At 40.0% G+C, this 16666-nt stretch overlaps 1 long non-coding RNA gene across 1 annotated transcript; it reads right to left on the bottom strand.

Annotated features, from left to right (window-relative positions):
• Window positions 1–767: 767 nt before the first annotated feature.
• Window positions 768–11770, bottom strand: LOC141579477 (uncharacterized). Its single transcript, XR_012511036.1, has 3 exons — window positions 11612–11770; window positions 4189–4308; window positions 768–3021 (listed from the first exon to the last, which is right to left on the bottom strand). It is a non-coding gene; the product is annotated as an uncharacterized LOC141579477 (long non-coding RNA).
• Between the last annotated feature and the right edge of the window lie 4896 nt (window positions 11771–16666).

The following is a 16666-nucleotide window of genomic DNA, read 5'->3' as shown; positions in this document are numbered from 1 at the left end:
GGTAATAAAGCAAGCTATTTACTGATTTGCATGTGGACGTGGATGTGTAATTTCTGAATGTCCTGTGACCAATGTCCTGTGACTGACTCAATAACACATTATCATGGTCGATGACGTTGGTAAATACTATTCAATTTAATCCAAGCTACAGGTTACTTGACTGTGCTAAGGTCTCTGATGACCATAACTGAGTCACAGCTTTCCCCCAACAACTATCACTTGGTTCAGCAACTTCCCTCATATATATGCATATATGGCAAAAAATATAACATAGGTGTCCAAACAAAAAATGCTACACTACACTAATAGTCATAGCAGCATTATTTGAAATAGCTCAAAGGTAGAAACTATTCAAATGTCCATCAATGGATGAAAGGATATGCAAAGTACAGTGGATCCATAAACTGTCATATAATTCTGCCATTGAAAGAAATACAGTAAAATGGTGCAGCCACTGTGGAAAACAGTATGGCGGTTCCTCAAAAACTCAAACATAGAGTTAATGTATCATCTGTTGATTCAACTTCAGGGCATAAACCCAAAAGGTTTAAAAGCAGGGACTGAAAAACACATTTCTATAGCCATGTTCATACCAGCCCTACTCACACTGACCAAAAGACGTAAGGAACCCAAGTGTCCACGGATGGATGATTCCATACACAAATGTAGTATATACAGAATTAAGTAGGATTCAGCCTTTAAAATGAAGGTAATTCTGACACATGCTACAATATGGATGGACTTTGAAGTCATTCAAGGGAAACAAACCAAATCAAACTGAAAAGGACAAACATTCTGTGATTCTAAGATAAGGTATCCATATAAGTCTAATTCAATAACAAAATGTACGATGTACTTGCCAGGGGGTTAAGAGTTCATGACTAATGGATACAGTTTCACTTGGGGAAACTGAAAAAGTAATGGAGATGAGTGCTGAGAATATTGCTACAACAATGTAAACATAGTTAATATCCAAGAACTATATGACATAAATGTAATAAAACTATATACTTAAGGCAATTTAAATGGTACATGTCATATGGAATACATTTAATCACAATGAAAAACACGAAGTACTGATATTTGTTACAACAGGGATGAACAATGAAAACATCCTAAGAAAAAGAAGCCATACAGATCACACTCATCCTGTCCCCTTTACTTCAGTCAAAGTTGGGAAAATAAGGGAAAGTCTTGAGAACAGTTCTGGGAAAAAGAAAAAATAAAACATTGGATCGGATTCAGAAAACCCATTGCCATACAGTTGGAGAAGGTGCTGACAGTGGAACTGAGCCTGTGGACTGCATTATGAAGTGAAAACCATAATGAGTCCTCACTTGGATGTTATGTGGTGACACAGAGTGTCTCTATTCAAGATAAAAACACACTAGAGATTGTCATGAGAAGTGGCATGCATGCTACATCAATGATGAGTGAGAAACCTGAGCTTACAGATGAAGAGTACACTGTACTGCTACTGCACATTTTCTGTATGTTTAAAAATATTGGAAAGTAAATAATTTTTTAAAATCAACCATGTCAAAATCATAACAGGAAAGCAGAGAAAACATCAAACTTTACTATAGAGCCCAAGCCTTCTCCAGTTCCAGTTGATCCAAAATGGTTAAGCTAATCATCCTTGCAGGAACCTACATATTATTAAGAGACACTGTAAGATAATTTCATAAGCCACTGTGTCTTGCTTGTTGTGAATGACTTGGATGTGAAAAAAAAAAACAGTGGCAATTTTGAATTCTACATTTCCACATCAACATACCAAAAAAAAAAAAAACCTGTTAAAAAGTAATAAATAACTTTAGTAAAGCTACATGATACAATATCAGTACACAAAAACCGATTGACTTTCTATACACTAATAAAGAAATTTCAGAAAGAGAAATTAATAAAGCAATTCCATTTAACAATTGTACCAAAAAACAAAACAAAAAACCTAGGAATAAAATTAATCAAGCATGTGAAAGGCCTGCACATGGAAAGTTAGAAAACATTGATAAAGAAATTGAAGAGGATACACACAAAATAAAAGCTGTGCTCATGCACTAGAAGAACATTACTGTAACATTCACGAAGCCTAAGCAATGTACACATTAATTGCAAACTCTACCAAATTCAAATGGCATTTTTTTTCACAGAAACAGAAAACAAGAAATCCTACCATTTACATGGAACAAAAAAGAACCCGGAATATCCTAAACAACCTTGAGAAGGGAGAACACAGTTGGAGGCATCTCCTTCCCTGGTTTCACACGACATTAGGAAGCTACAGTCACCAGCAGAGATACAGTAAGATATTGGCACAGAAATAGGCACATGGACCAGAGGAACAGAATACAGAGCACAGGAAAAAACCCATCTTTATGTTGTCAGTTAATTCATGGCAAAAGAGCCAAAAACACAAAATGGGAAAAGGACAGTCCCCTCAATAAATGGTGCCAAGAACATTGGACACCATACCCCCCCCAAATGACACTAGACACAGTCAACACTAAACACAAAATCAAGTAAATCCAAAAATTTTCCACATCAAGCCCCTTCTCTGCTGGATCCTCTGAAGATGGACCTCCTTAGTTGTAATCACACACAGGAAGCCTCTCCCCACTTTCTCCTCACGTTTTATTCCCACAGCGATGCCTCCTGGTGATTATTTTAAACATTTTTTTTATTGATTTATAATCATTTTACAATGTTGTGTCAAATTCCAGTGTAGAGCACAATTTTTCAGTTATACATGAACATATATATATTCATTGTCACATTTTTTTTCTCTATGAGTTACCATAAGATCTTGTATATATTTCCCTGTGCTATACAGTATAATCTTGTTTATCGGTTCTCCTGGTGATTCTTGAAGACATCCAGCTCCTGTCTGGGTGGACTTGGTTGGTCGAGCGTTATCCTGAAGCTGAGACCATGGTGGCTCCTGAAGAGACCCAGCCTCCACCAGCCCCGCAAGAAGCCAAGTTCCCACAGGAGCCAAACCCACCAGTGAGACACGTGCACCTTGAGGGTCAGAAAGACAGTTTGGCAGTTTTTTCTAAAGCTATTCAAGGCTCACCTGAGAATTCAACATTGCACCTCTAGTATTTAGACAATTGCTTTGAAAAAGTGTTCAAATAAAAACTAGCATGCAATTATGCACAGCAACTCTACTCATAACGGCAAAACTTTAAAATATGAGGATGTCCTTCCGTGCACGAATACATAAGCAAGCTGGGGCACACCCATGGAAAGAGGGCAAGTGACACCCTGAAATATATCTCTTTGGCATGAAGATTACAATGGGTAGATTTCTTAAAAAATAAGACACATGAAACTCTATGATACCCAAGTCAAGACTGCCTTTTGTCTGGCAAATTTACATTTATAAGGGAAATCTCCACTTGAAAAGTAATTTCCCTTTCTGTACCAGGCATAGAAGGAAGATTAAACCTCAGGAAACTTGTCAATAGAGAAGGCTAAGATTTAAATCTATATAACGAACATAACCTTCCTTTCTTTTGGTATTAGAGAAAGATGGCATTTCAGGTGATGTCTTGGGCAATCTCAGGGAATTACTCAATTTCCTGGGCATCTCCCATGCTGAAAGTAGGCACACAAGTTCTTGAATTTGTTTGTACAATTATGTAAAAGTAGTTAATACCACAGAAATGTGTACTTGAAATGATTTCAATTAAAAGTGTCATATTATGTATTTTTAATCACAATGAAAATAATGTAGGAATGTAGTACTGATACTATTTACACCATTAATAAACACTGAAAAGCTCCATAGTGAAAAGAGCCATAAATTTCTCCCATATCACATGATCATCATGTGTGCTTTACATCCGTCAAGTTTGTCAAAGTGAGAGTCTCAGTAACAAACCCAGAAACAGAGAACAGCAGCTGCACCAAGTGGTGGCAGCTGAAGGGGCCAGCGGGTCACACAGTGATGCGGACGCCACACGGCTTCTTAACTGGTGGGTTATATGACGGCTCCTCAGGAGACTACCCCTGTTTGGGGTAAAACACCCTATGGTATTTTGTATAAAGTGGCAACAGTGAGTAGTATTTACCATCATAGAAATTACTGGAAAGTCCATTACTTTTCAAAACAACCATATCAATACCATGGCAGAGAAGCTGATAAGACAGACATCAAACCTTGCTATAGAAGACAAGACTTACCTAGACCAAGGTCAACCAAAGTTGTGATGCTCATTGCCCTTGTAGGAGTCCACTTGTTATTAAGAGGCACTGTGGGATGAGTACACCCGTAGCCAGCAAGTCTTGGATCCTGTGCACGACCTGGGATGCAGGAGAAACAGTGAGATTTTAAAATTACAATTTTCCACAACACTTAACAAACAGTCATTAAAATAAATAAATTCAGTTAAGTTCCATATGAAATCAATATAGAAAAATCAGTCGCATTTCTATACACTAATAATAATAAACCATTAGAAGGAAAATTTAAGGAAACAATCACGTTTATAACTGTATCAAAAAGAACAAAATATCTAGGAATTTAACCAAGGATGTGAAAGACCTGTGCTCAAAAAACTATAAACCATTGAAAAAGAAGTTAAAGAAGACAAAAATAAACAGAAAAAATATTTTGTGCTCCTGGATTGGAAGAATTACTATTATTAAATTATTGATTCTATCAAAAGATATCAACAAATTCACTGCAATATCAATATAATATTCAATGATATGTTTCATTGAAATAGAAATAATAATCCTATTATTAATATAGAACAACTAAAGACCCTGAACAACCAAAGAAGTTCTGAGAAAGAAGGACACAGCTGGAGGCATCTCCCTCCCTAGCATCAAACTGTATCACGGAGCTGTAGTAACCACAACAGTGAGGAACTGGCACAAGCACAGACACACGGATGAGAGTAACAGCATAAAGAGCCCAGAAATAAACCCTCATGGCTGTGGTCAGCTAATTCATGAAAATGGGGCCAAGGACATACAAAGAGGGAGGGATACTCCCCTCCATAAACATTGCCAGGAAAATGGGACACCATGCACCAAAGAACATCACTGGTCACCATCTCCATTGCACACAAAACTAACTAAAACCCCACAGTTTTCCACATCAACCTATTTCTGAGGTTCCTCTGAAGACAGAACTCCCCTGAGCAGTCAGCTGCACACAGGAAGCTTCTCCTGACTTTTTTTTTTTTTCTCTTATTGTGCCTTTTCACAGCAATGCCCAAGAAAACTTAGCCCATGACAGCATGGATACAGCCCCACTGTCTAAAAGCCCTGATAGTCCTGAAGAGACCAAGCCCCTGCCGGCTGTGCAAGGGGCCAAGTCCATGGGCAGAATGCACCTGTGCCCTGTGGGTCAGAGGTGGATTTGGCACCCCACTGCAGACGATCAGAAAAGTTCAGGGAATGCTGATCTCACAAAGCCCAGAGACCTCACCCTGAATGCAGTTCTGCTGTACATAGTGCCTTTGGAAATCCAAACTGAAACACAGCCAAATAGCTCACTATGCTGTCTCAAAAACTGGCTAAGGAGCAATTAATTTAAAAAAACATATAGAATGAAGAGAACATAGACACAAACTTTACAACTGATAGTGAAGTTCACTCAAGATTGCCCATAGACAAATTTAAATGGCAAGACTACAAAAGTCTTAAAAGTAAAAGGGAGAAAATCTGTAAGACCTTAGGTCTTGTGATGAGTTTTAACTCACAACAACAAATGCCTATCAACAAATCAACACAAAATTAATAACATGGACTTTATAGAACTATAAACTTCTACTCTGTGAAGGGTCTTACTCATAAAGGCAAAAGAGAAACCACATACAAGGAGAAAGTATTTGGAAAATGCGTATCTGATAAAGCATTTGTACTCAGATTATACCAATAAAATCTAGAACAAACAACTCCACTAAAATGGGTAAAGATAGAAACAAACGTCAAGCTAAAGAAGGTATACAGATAGTAAATAATCATGCAAAAATATATTCAAGATCCTAGTGGAAAACAGGTATGGCCAACTTTGGAAGACAGTTTGGCAGTTTCTCCCAAAGCTAAGCATTCTCAACTTAGAGTCCCCCCAAAAGCCAGCTCTTGAATTTAGACATCTGCTTTGAAAAACTGTTCAAACAAAAACATCAAGTAATGCACAGGAGGTCTATTCATAACGGCTTAGAAACTCAAGTGATCAGTATGCCCATCTGTAGGTGAACTCACAAGTAAATTAGTGCATATTCATGTCACAGGGAGCAGAATATGCCACCCCCCAAATAGGTCTGCAGCCTAATGACTACTACAATATGAGTAATTTTTTTTAAAGACTCTCAGAAAACTGAGTAGAGGTTGCCATTTTGTGAGGGACGTTTTCATTTTTTACAGAAATATTACAGAAACAATTCAATTAAGTGATCAAGTAAGTGGTAGTGTCACAGGATGGAATACAGGATGTAACAAAGAATCTGTATTAGAAGTGTGTGAAAACACTCACTGCTGCTGGTGGAGCAGAAGGGGCCAGCCTCAGTAACTGCAGGAATGAACGGAATGTGTAGACTACAGGGAAAACATATTGCACGTAAACAGTGGGATCTGTAAGATCCATCCCACAGGGGCAGGAGCTAAGAACGCTGAAACCACTCATCTGGAGCAGAATGAGAAATGAATTGCATGGACTGAAGATGGTGGGAACCAGGGTTCTACTGTCTGACTGGGAGTTACAGATAAGTGGGGGGGAGATGTACACTATCCATAAGATAATGGATCTAGTTGGAGGCATCAGTATAAACCTGTCTTCTGCTTAATATGAATACAGACATTTCCACATAGAAATCTTTACAATTAGGACTGTATACTATTGGGGAGGGGGAAATTTCACTCTCTATCCCTCTTGACTTCTTGTGGCTGGACTAATAATAAAACTAACATGAGACAGAGCAGTGGAAGAAAAAGACAATTTAATTCCTACACACAAAAGTCTCATAGAAATGAGAAGTAAGAGGTAGTAAAAACAGGCTGATTTTATACATCTAGAAAACTATAAATTTGTTAGGAATTGACAGCCTAAAGAAATGTAGTTTTTGGGTACTCAATGAAAAACCTAAACAGAGTTTGGGCTTGGGGTGGTAAATTAAAGAAGTTACGAGATATGTTTATATGCGCCTCTGAACTTTTCACATGACAGGCTTATTTCCTGCTTTTAGGGAGCGGGGGTCAGAGTGTCCCTCTTGCTTTGACCATTTCTAAGTAACTTAAATTTAAAACACTATGTGGTTGAGGCAGATTGGGGTGGGGTGGGTGGATGATGGTCCCTGAGCAACAACAATACACTAAGGTGGGAACACATGCACACATTTCCTTGCATTGTCAGCTGAGAACATTTTCCTCCCATATGTAAGTTCTTAATACCATTCTTTAATTAAAGGAATCAGGACTCTCTGAAGAAATGGCTTATACTAGGACTGAGACAGTGAATATATGAGCCAGGATCATCTTGAATCTTGTATCAGAAAGTAAGGAAGTACCAGGGCAGAAAAAAACCCAAAATATGGAATGATCGCAAAGGAAACAGGAGCCAATGAAAGAGTTCTCAATAGCCAAAGCAGGAATTAACTGAGCAACCAAACCTGTAGTTCTGTGTTATAACCAAAAGATTAAAATAACTATCCAGGTGTCCACAGTGGTGAAGTTAAATGATGACATAGTTTTTTTTTTAATTTTAATAAATGGGATTGAATAGAAAACTCCTATGCAGAATTCCTAATAATTCATGACATCCATCAAGGAGGTGGAGCTAAAGCCCCCTCTTCTGAAGTGTAGGTTCCACATAGTGACCTCCTCCTGTTTAGGTCAGAAGCAAGAAAAGTCTGAGATCCTACTGCTGGGTGTGTATCCAGAGCAAAACTCTAATGTGAAAATACACACACACTAACTGATTTTTTTTTACTACAGTGGGCAACATTAAGTTGGGAAAAAAAACTGTGTTTTCAACAACTGTTGCCAGGCAATTGTCTATCCAATGAAATTTTTTTCATTTCCAAGATAAATGAAATTGGATCCTTGTTTCATACTACATGCAAAATTAAGTCAAGATACATAAAAAGCTTTAATTTTAAGAGTGGTAAAGTGACAATCAGCCCTCATCTGCTGATTCCACATTTGTAGGATCAGTCACCTCTAGATAAAAAAATAATAACAATTTGAGAAAGCTCCATAAAGAAAAACTTGAATTTGTGGCATGCCAGGAACTATTTAAATAACACTATACTTTCTTCAAAATTATTTATATATCATTTACATTGTATTACTTACTATAAGTGATCTAGAGATGATTTTAAGTATACAGGAAGATGTGCTTAGATTATTTGCCAATACTACACCATTTTATATAATGGATTTGAGCACTGGCAGATATTTAGTATCCACAGGATGTCACATATAGGGAGGCAAGCTGTATAAACTCTCAAAGAAACAATGGGGATGAGTCATCATGACCTTGGATTTAGCCATTATTTTAGATCTGATAGCAAACACAAGCAAAGAAAGAAAAAAATAAAGTGCCTTTCCTCAAAGTTAAAGACTTTTGTACATCAAAGATGCTATCCAGAAACTGAAAAGACAGCACACAAAGTCAAATAAAATATTTGCACATTATATACTTGAAAAAAAATTTATCAAGAATATATCAAGAACATTTACAGCTCACAAAAAGACAAAATAAACCCAATGTTTAACATGGTAAAAGGACTTAAATAGACCCTTCCCCATATGTAAACAAACAAACAAAATCTACAGTATATTGTATATTGGTATCTACATGCAATATAATGTATATGTGCACTCAAACAGTAATAATTCCACCTAATAAAAATGAAAAAGAAGGAAAACACCAATAATTTAATAAATTAAATTAAATACATTTTTAAATAGACCCTTCTCCGGACAAGACAAATAGTCAACAAGCACATGAGAAGATGTTAAAAATCAGTCATGATGGAAATGTAAATTAATACCATAATGCCGTATCCTTTCAAGCACACTAGAAGCCCTACAGTCAACAAAACAAAACAAAACAAGAAAAGAAAAATATTGGCAAAAATGTAGAGAAAATGAAACTTTTAAACATTACTTGAAAAATTGGAAAATGGTACAGTTCAAGTTTCCAGTTTGGCATTTCCTCAAAAAGGTAAAAAATACAGTTACCTTATGGTTCAACAATCTAACTCCTAGATATAGACCCCAAAACATTAAAAATAGGTGTTAAAACAAAAAAAAAAAAAGGGACATATTCATAGCAGCACTATGCGCAATGGCCCCAAAGGTAGAACAATTGAAATGTCCATCAAAGACTAAACAGATAAACAAACAGGGGACATCCATAAACTGCCATATTATTCTGCCATATGAAGTAATAAAATGGTGCAGCCATGGTGGAGAACCATATAGGAGTTCCTCAAAAACTTACACATGTGATTGGCATGTGGTCCATCAATTCCACTTCAGGATATATGTTCAAAATATTTGAAAGCAGGAACTGGAATAGAAATGGGTACACCCATATCCATGGCAGCACTAATCACAACAGCAAAAGGTGGAAATAACTCACCTGTCCATCAACAGATGAATGGATAAGCTAAATGTAGTGTATACACAATGGGATACTGCACAGCCTTAAAAACTAAGGAAATTATGACACATGCTGCAACGTGAATACATCTTGAAGTCACTATGCTAAGTGAAACAAGCCAGACACAGAAGGACAAATATTACATGATTCCCCTTACACAAGGCATCCAGAGAAGTCAGATGCAGAGATAGAAAGAGTGTCACCGCCAGGGGCTGAGGGGAGTCAGTGTTCACTGGATACAGGGCTTCGCTTGGGGAAAATGAGTAAGTTCTGGAGATGGACGGTGAGGCATCTGTACAACAATGTAAATCTAGTTAATACCATAGAACTGCATAGTTAAATGGTTTAAATGGTAAATGTTATGTTCTGTATTTTTAATGACAATGAAAAATGTGAATGAATCACTAATGATTCAAATTGGATAAAGATTGAAAACATTCTAAGTGAAAGGAGACACACAGAAGAGGCCACCCAGATTGTATTCATCTTGTGTGCATTAAATCCATTAAGATTTTGAAAAAGAGGGAAACTCTCAGTAATAGTTTCAGAAAAAGAAAACTGGCACAGAATGGAAAAAAGGATATCCGTAAGTTGGGGCAATGGGGAAGGCTGAAGTGGGCCTGTGGATGTGATTACAAGGTGAACCATACAATTTCTTCATTTGGGGTTTATGTGCTGGTTCCCTGAGAAAGTATCCCAGCGTTAGGTAAAACCCACCAGAGTATTTTATGTGAAGTGGCAAATGCAAGTAGTGTGTAATGCTACTTAAAGTATTTTATAAAGAACTTTATAAGAAAACTTTATAAGAAACTTTATTAAAAACTAATTACTTTTGAAAACAACCATGTCAATACCACACCAAAAAAGCAGAGAAGACATCACATTTCCCTACAGAGGCCCACCCTTAACGCAATCCAGTTCACCCAAAGTGCTGATGCTCGTCGCCCTTGCAGGAGTCCACATGTAACTTAGAGGCACTGTGGGAAGATTAGGAGCCACTGTGTCTTAGGTACTGTGAGGGACCTGGATGGAGTCCAAACAGGGTAACTTCTGATTTCTAGTTTTCCACATCAAACCATCAAAATACTCTTAGAACTAATGAATCAATTGCAGTAAGGCTACAAGGTACAAAATCAATACACAAAAATCAGTTGCCTTTCTATACATTAATAATGAAACATCAGAAAGAGACATTTTTTAAATCCCATTTACAATTACACCCAAAAAAATACCTAGGAATAAACTGAATCAACGGCGTGAAAGACCTGCACACTGAAAATTCTAAGACACTGAGGAAGGAAACTGAACAGACGCAAATAAGTGGAAGGATACCCTGTGCTCATGGACAGAAAGAATTAATGTTGTTAAAATGTCCATTCTACCCAAAGCAGTGCTCAAACTCAAAGCAAGCCTCATCAAATCACTGTGCCCCACACCAGAAAATAACAGAACATCATGAATTGACTATACTTCAATAAAATAAAATAAACTTCAGTGGTATTTTTCACAGAAACAGAACAAACATTCCTAACATTCATGTGGAAACACAAAGGACCCTGAACAGCTGAAGAGATTCTACAAAAGGGAAACAGGCTGGAGGCATCTCCTTACCTGGCTTCACACGGCATTACAAAAGCACAGTCACCAAAAAATTGTGGAATTGGCACAACAACAAGGACATGGACCAGAGAGAGTCTGCAAATAAACCTACGGGGATGTGGTCAGTTAATTCACAAGAAAGGAGCCAGGAACCTGCACCGGGGAAAGGACAGTCCCCTCGATGAATGGTGCTGGGAAAACTGGACACCACGCAGCAAAGAAGGACACGGCACACTGTCTGCACCACACACAAAACCTGACTAAACCCCACAGCTTCCCACATCCAGCCCTTCCTCTCCCAGGGCCTCTGAGGAGGGCTTTCCCTCAGCCATCAGCCCCTCACGGGAAACTTCTCCTCACTTTCCCTCACTTTTCCTTCCTCCTCACCTTCCCTTCAGTGCAGCACCTCCTGTTGGGTCCTGAGGAGACAGGGCTCCTGTCAGCGGGGACATAACCCCCTGTTGTCCTGAAGCCCCGGCAGGTCCAAAGGAGACGTGGTTCCAGGCAGCTGCGCAGGACGCCAGATCCTCAGGCAGAACGCAGGCGAGTTCCCGCCGCAGCTGGGGGAGGCGGGCACCGGGCCCGGCCAGCCAATGGGAAAGCGCGGACCCAGCCACCCTCACAGCCAGCCGAGGCCCCGCCCCGACAGCGGCTCTGCTCAATCCTTTAAACTGGAAATTCAAACTGAAATGGAGCCAAATATCCATAACTTCTCCAAATACTTAAGAAACAATCAATTGGAAGCCATACGGAATGAAGTGAATGGAGACACAAACTTTAAACCTTACACCCTTGTTTATTGAGCTTTCATGACAACCTGCCATAAATGACTTCCACCCTCCCCAAGGCCTTGCTTTTGTTTTTAGCTGAAGGTGATATTTAAGGTGATGCCTTTGGCCTTTTCAGGGAGGGGCTCAGTTTTCTTGGGTATCTCCCCTGTATACAGGAGGTATACATGTTATTAAACTTGCTTCTTTTTCTCCCTGTAATCTGTCTTATGGGGGGGGTGTTAACCAAGAACCTAGAAGGGGAGAGGGAAAACTGATTTTCCTCCCACACACTCGCAGTGGAATACTCCTCAGCAACAGACATTAAACCATCAACCCACAGAAAGACATGGGTAAATCTTACTTGTATGTTACTAAGTGAAAGAATCCAGTCTGAGGAGGCTGCACATAGTATGACCCTATTTATGACAATCATGGAAAAGGCACAATTATATACATAAGCAGATCATAGGGTGGGGTTGTGGGGCTGAAGTATCCCATGTGAAACTTTAGCTTGGTGTCACTGTAAGTATGTCTAAGCCCACACCTTTGTACAGCCCAAAGATCAATCATAATCTACTCAAATTTAGCTATTTAGGGTGTAGCACCATCGCAAGATGGAACACACAATGTGACAGAATCTAACTGTATTAGAAATAGGTGTAAAAACTCAGTCGGTGGTGGGGCAAAAGGTGCTGACCTCAGTGAACTTTGGAAATGCACAGAACAGTTCTGCAAAGGCAGAATGGACCACTGTTAACCTGTGGGCTTTGTATTACAGAGTTCTTTCCAGGGTGTAGTAGCTAACAATTCTGAAACCACTGTGAATGGAACCTGGAAAAGAGAGATGAGTAGATAAAGGGCAGGCGGTGGGAGCCAGGCTCCTCGCTGTGGGAATGGGAAGTCACAGATGAGCAAGGGGAGAGCCTTGGCCCCCATACTCCTGAATCTGAGCTTCCTGGACAGATGGTGTGGGGAGTGGACTCGCCAGGGGAAGGCACAGTTCTTTACCCTGGGAAGGTCCTGCAGATGTAGGAACCACACACACCTTCCTTTCCCCCATACCTGCTGGAAACACTCAGGCCTTTTAAATCGGCTAATGCAGCTTTTCAGACATTCTCACCCCGAGGCAGATAAAGGAGCGTGAGGGTCTTGCACCACCCCCAAGCTGTCCCAGAATCCAGGCCCTGGAGGGTGGAGCCAGGATGGGGTAACTGGATCTCTGACCAGCAGGCCAAAGCAAGGAAGAAGACCAGTCCTGAGGGCAGGGGTCTCCTGAAGTCTGTGAGCCCGGTGCCCTGATGGGATTCATTCCCTGTGGGGACATGGGCGGGGCCTGCAGTGGTTCTGTTTTCCACCTGTGCCCCTTGAACGAGGTCAGGGCAGAACTGGACTCAGGGATCCCCTGGCAGTGTTTCAGTCTCACACAGTGGCTTTATAAAGGAACAGGAGAGTGAAGCTGAGCACCTGACAGCCACTCCTCTCTGGCTCTGAGCTGCTTCCATCAGGACCACAGTCCCCTGCATGGAGTCTGCTGTAAACCACCTGCCCCAACCTGGGCTCTCCTCTTCCTCCCTGGATCCCACTCCCAGGCCAGATGCATCTGTCTAACCACTGCATCCTCCTCTCACCTTGAGGCTGACAGGCTCCACACAGGACTGTTGTCCTGCCACTCCCCACACCCCAGGAGGCAGCCCCACCTTCCCTGTTTGCTGAGCCAAGACACCTGGGTCTTCCCAGTCCCCCACTTTCCTTGTGCCTTGGTGACTGCCAGCTCTTCCTCCCAAAATCCCAGGTGGTGTTTTGCAGGAATTGACAACCAATCTAAAATTCATGTGGAAAAGGCAAGGGGCTCAGACTAGATAAAGGAATCTTGAAAAGGGAGAACAAATTTGTAGGTATGGAAAGCCAGGCAGAACCCCATAGTTGGTATAAAGACACTTTAAGCTGAAGACACCTGAGATTTAGATGCAGGAAAAAAAGCCTGCTTGGAGCTCTCCTTATCTGAATAAAAGCAGAAACTTCTGAGGAATGACTACAGCTATCAGTTACCTCATCAGAGTGGCTTCTATTCCCAGGAGAGAGACCAAGAGCCAACCTACCATAAATGCCTTTGATGGGATGTTTTAGGACCCAGAAGAAGAGGCAAAGATCATTTATCCATGTACAGACACAGATTATGTGTGCAGACATAATAACATGGGTACAGGTCCGTGTAGACAACAGATTATGCTGCCATCAAGCCATCAGTCACTGCAGCAGCCCCCTCACAAAGGTGCACCCTGAGGGAAATTTAGAATTAAAAACAAAACAAAACAAAAACAGGATACTGACCCTAGACAGTTAGGGAGCATATCAAAGGAATAATTTCAGTGAGCCCAGATTCTTGAATCTTCCCGTGCACAGAAAAACACTAAAATCCTTAACCTGAGATGTATGTTTTTCATTATCAGCAATAGTCTTTTAATGTTTGAATACTTTTTTTTTTTTTCAGCAAAAACTCATATAACCTGGCTCCTCCCTTACCTCTTTGGAACAGTTCCTCAGAGCTACATGAGGAGCTCTTTCCAGGCTATAGTCCTCAGCCACACCCCCAAGTAAAACATAATTCCCAACTTCTAGGTTGTGCTTTTTTTCATTAGACACCTACAAACATGAGCGTATCGAATGGGGCCTGGGGCTCCTTTCCAACACTTCCCAGACATGGTTCCACAGAGCACACAAGTGGAGAAGTATCGCCATCTGGGCCATAATCAGCTTTCATTAACAATAAGAAGTGAGCTGCCCGCACCTTTCCAGAGCTACATCCTCCTCAGCCAGCATCCCGGCCCCTGTCTTACTTCTGTATTGCCCTGCCCCTTGTGCTCACATTCCAGAGCTAGCACAAGACAGGAAAAGACGGCAGTACTGAGTCATTCACACTTTTCTTAAGTTGAATTATAGTCCATTTACAATGTTGTGTCACTCTTGGGGCACAGCGTAATAGTTCAGTCATACATATACACACACATATTCCTTTTCATATTCTTTCCCATGATAGGTGACTGCAGGATATTGAATATAGCTCCCTGTGCTCTACAGTAGAACCTTGTTTTTTTATATATAGTAGTTAGTATCTGCAAATCTCAAACTCCCAATTTATCCCTTTCCACCCCCTTTCCCCCACTTCATTTCTGTAAGTTTGTCTTCTATGCCTGTGTCTGTTTCTGTTTTGTAAATAAGTTCATTTGTCTTTTTAAAAAATATTCAATATATAAGTGATATCATGTGGAATTTTTCTTTCTCTTTCTGGCCCACTTCACGTAAAATGATAATCTCCAACTCCATCCCTGTTGCTGCAAATGGCATTATTGTATTTTGTTTGTGGCTGAGTAGTATCCCATTGTATAAATGTACCACAACTTCTTTAACAGCCATCTGTTGATGGACATTTAGGTTGTTTCCATGTCTTGGCTATTGTAAATAGTGCTGTTAAGAACATTGGGGTGCATGTATCTTTCCAATTAAAGTTCCCTCTGGATATGTGCCCAGGAGTCATTCACACTTATTGGTGCCTGTAATGCCTGGGCCTGTGTTGGGCAATAGGCAGTCAGAGTCAAATGTTAGATAATTTGTACAATAAAGGGGCAGATAATTTATATGATGAAGTAGGCTATTGTTTCTACTTAACATTCTCTTCCCAAATCTAAGGTGACTCAAAGGTAAATAAGGAAACAATTGAATGCTTTGGGAATGGAAGCAGAGAGCAAAGTGATAGCTTTCTGTTGCTGTCTCTTCTTTTAAGTCAAAAATTTCCACTTTAAATATGAGGAAATTGAAGCCAGAGAGAAGAAAATCTGCATGTAAGGCCCAAATCAGTGGGTTGAGGTCTCTGATATAACTAGCGTGAGACTAGCCCATTGCCATAAGCAACTAGAAAGATGACCAAACATACGAAGCAAACGTTTTCAGAAACTGCACATCAGGTAGAAAGGACTGTGATCCTTGAGGGAAGAGATATAAAATGGTCCTGCTGTGATGGTTGAAATAGGCCCACAAATTCCTTGACCACTTCTTCAAGAGGGAGAGCCTAATTCCTCTGCCTTTGAGTGTGGGCTGAATTTGGAGTTTTGCATTTAATAAACAAAAAATCCTGTGCTCTACACTGCAATTTGACACAACATTGTAAAATGATTATAAATCAATAAAAAATGTTAAAAAAAAAATCCTGTGAAGTAGCCAGAAATAGAAAGAAAAATGCTATATGATATCGCTTATATGTGGAATCTTTAAAAGGGGGGGGGGTGAGGGGCACAAATGAACTTAATGACAAAACAAAAACAGACATAGAGAACAAACTTATGGTTACCAGGGGATAAATGGGGAGGCAAGGGATAAATCAAGAGTTCAAATTCTGCACTTCTTGGGGAGTGATGGAAATCTTAGCTATCTTGATTGTGGTGGTGGCTTCACGGGTGTATACATCTATCAAAATTCATCAGATTGTACATTTGAAATGTGTGTAGTTTACTGTACAGGAGTCATACCACAGTAAAGGTGTTAAAAATAAAAATTAAAAAGCATGTGATGTTTTGAACTTTGGAGAACAGGCCTAAGGCACAGGGTATTCCTCCTTTCTGTCTCTCTTGGTTCACAGACTCTAGGGGATACCTGGAGCCACACACTGTGAGCACAC

This window comes from Camelus bactrianus, chromosome 12 (assembly GCF_048773025.1).
Source record: "Camelus bactrianus isolate YW-2024 breed Bactrian camel chromosome 12, ASM4877302v1, whole genome shotgun sequence".
Taxonomy (NCBI): domain Eukaryota; kingdom Metazoa; phylum Chordata; class Mammalia; order Artiodactyla; family Camelidae; genus Camelus; species Camelus bactrianus.
The sequence above is the reverse complement of the archived record's forward strand: the minus strand, read 5'-3'. Positions and strand labels throughout refer to the sequence as shown.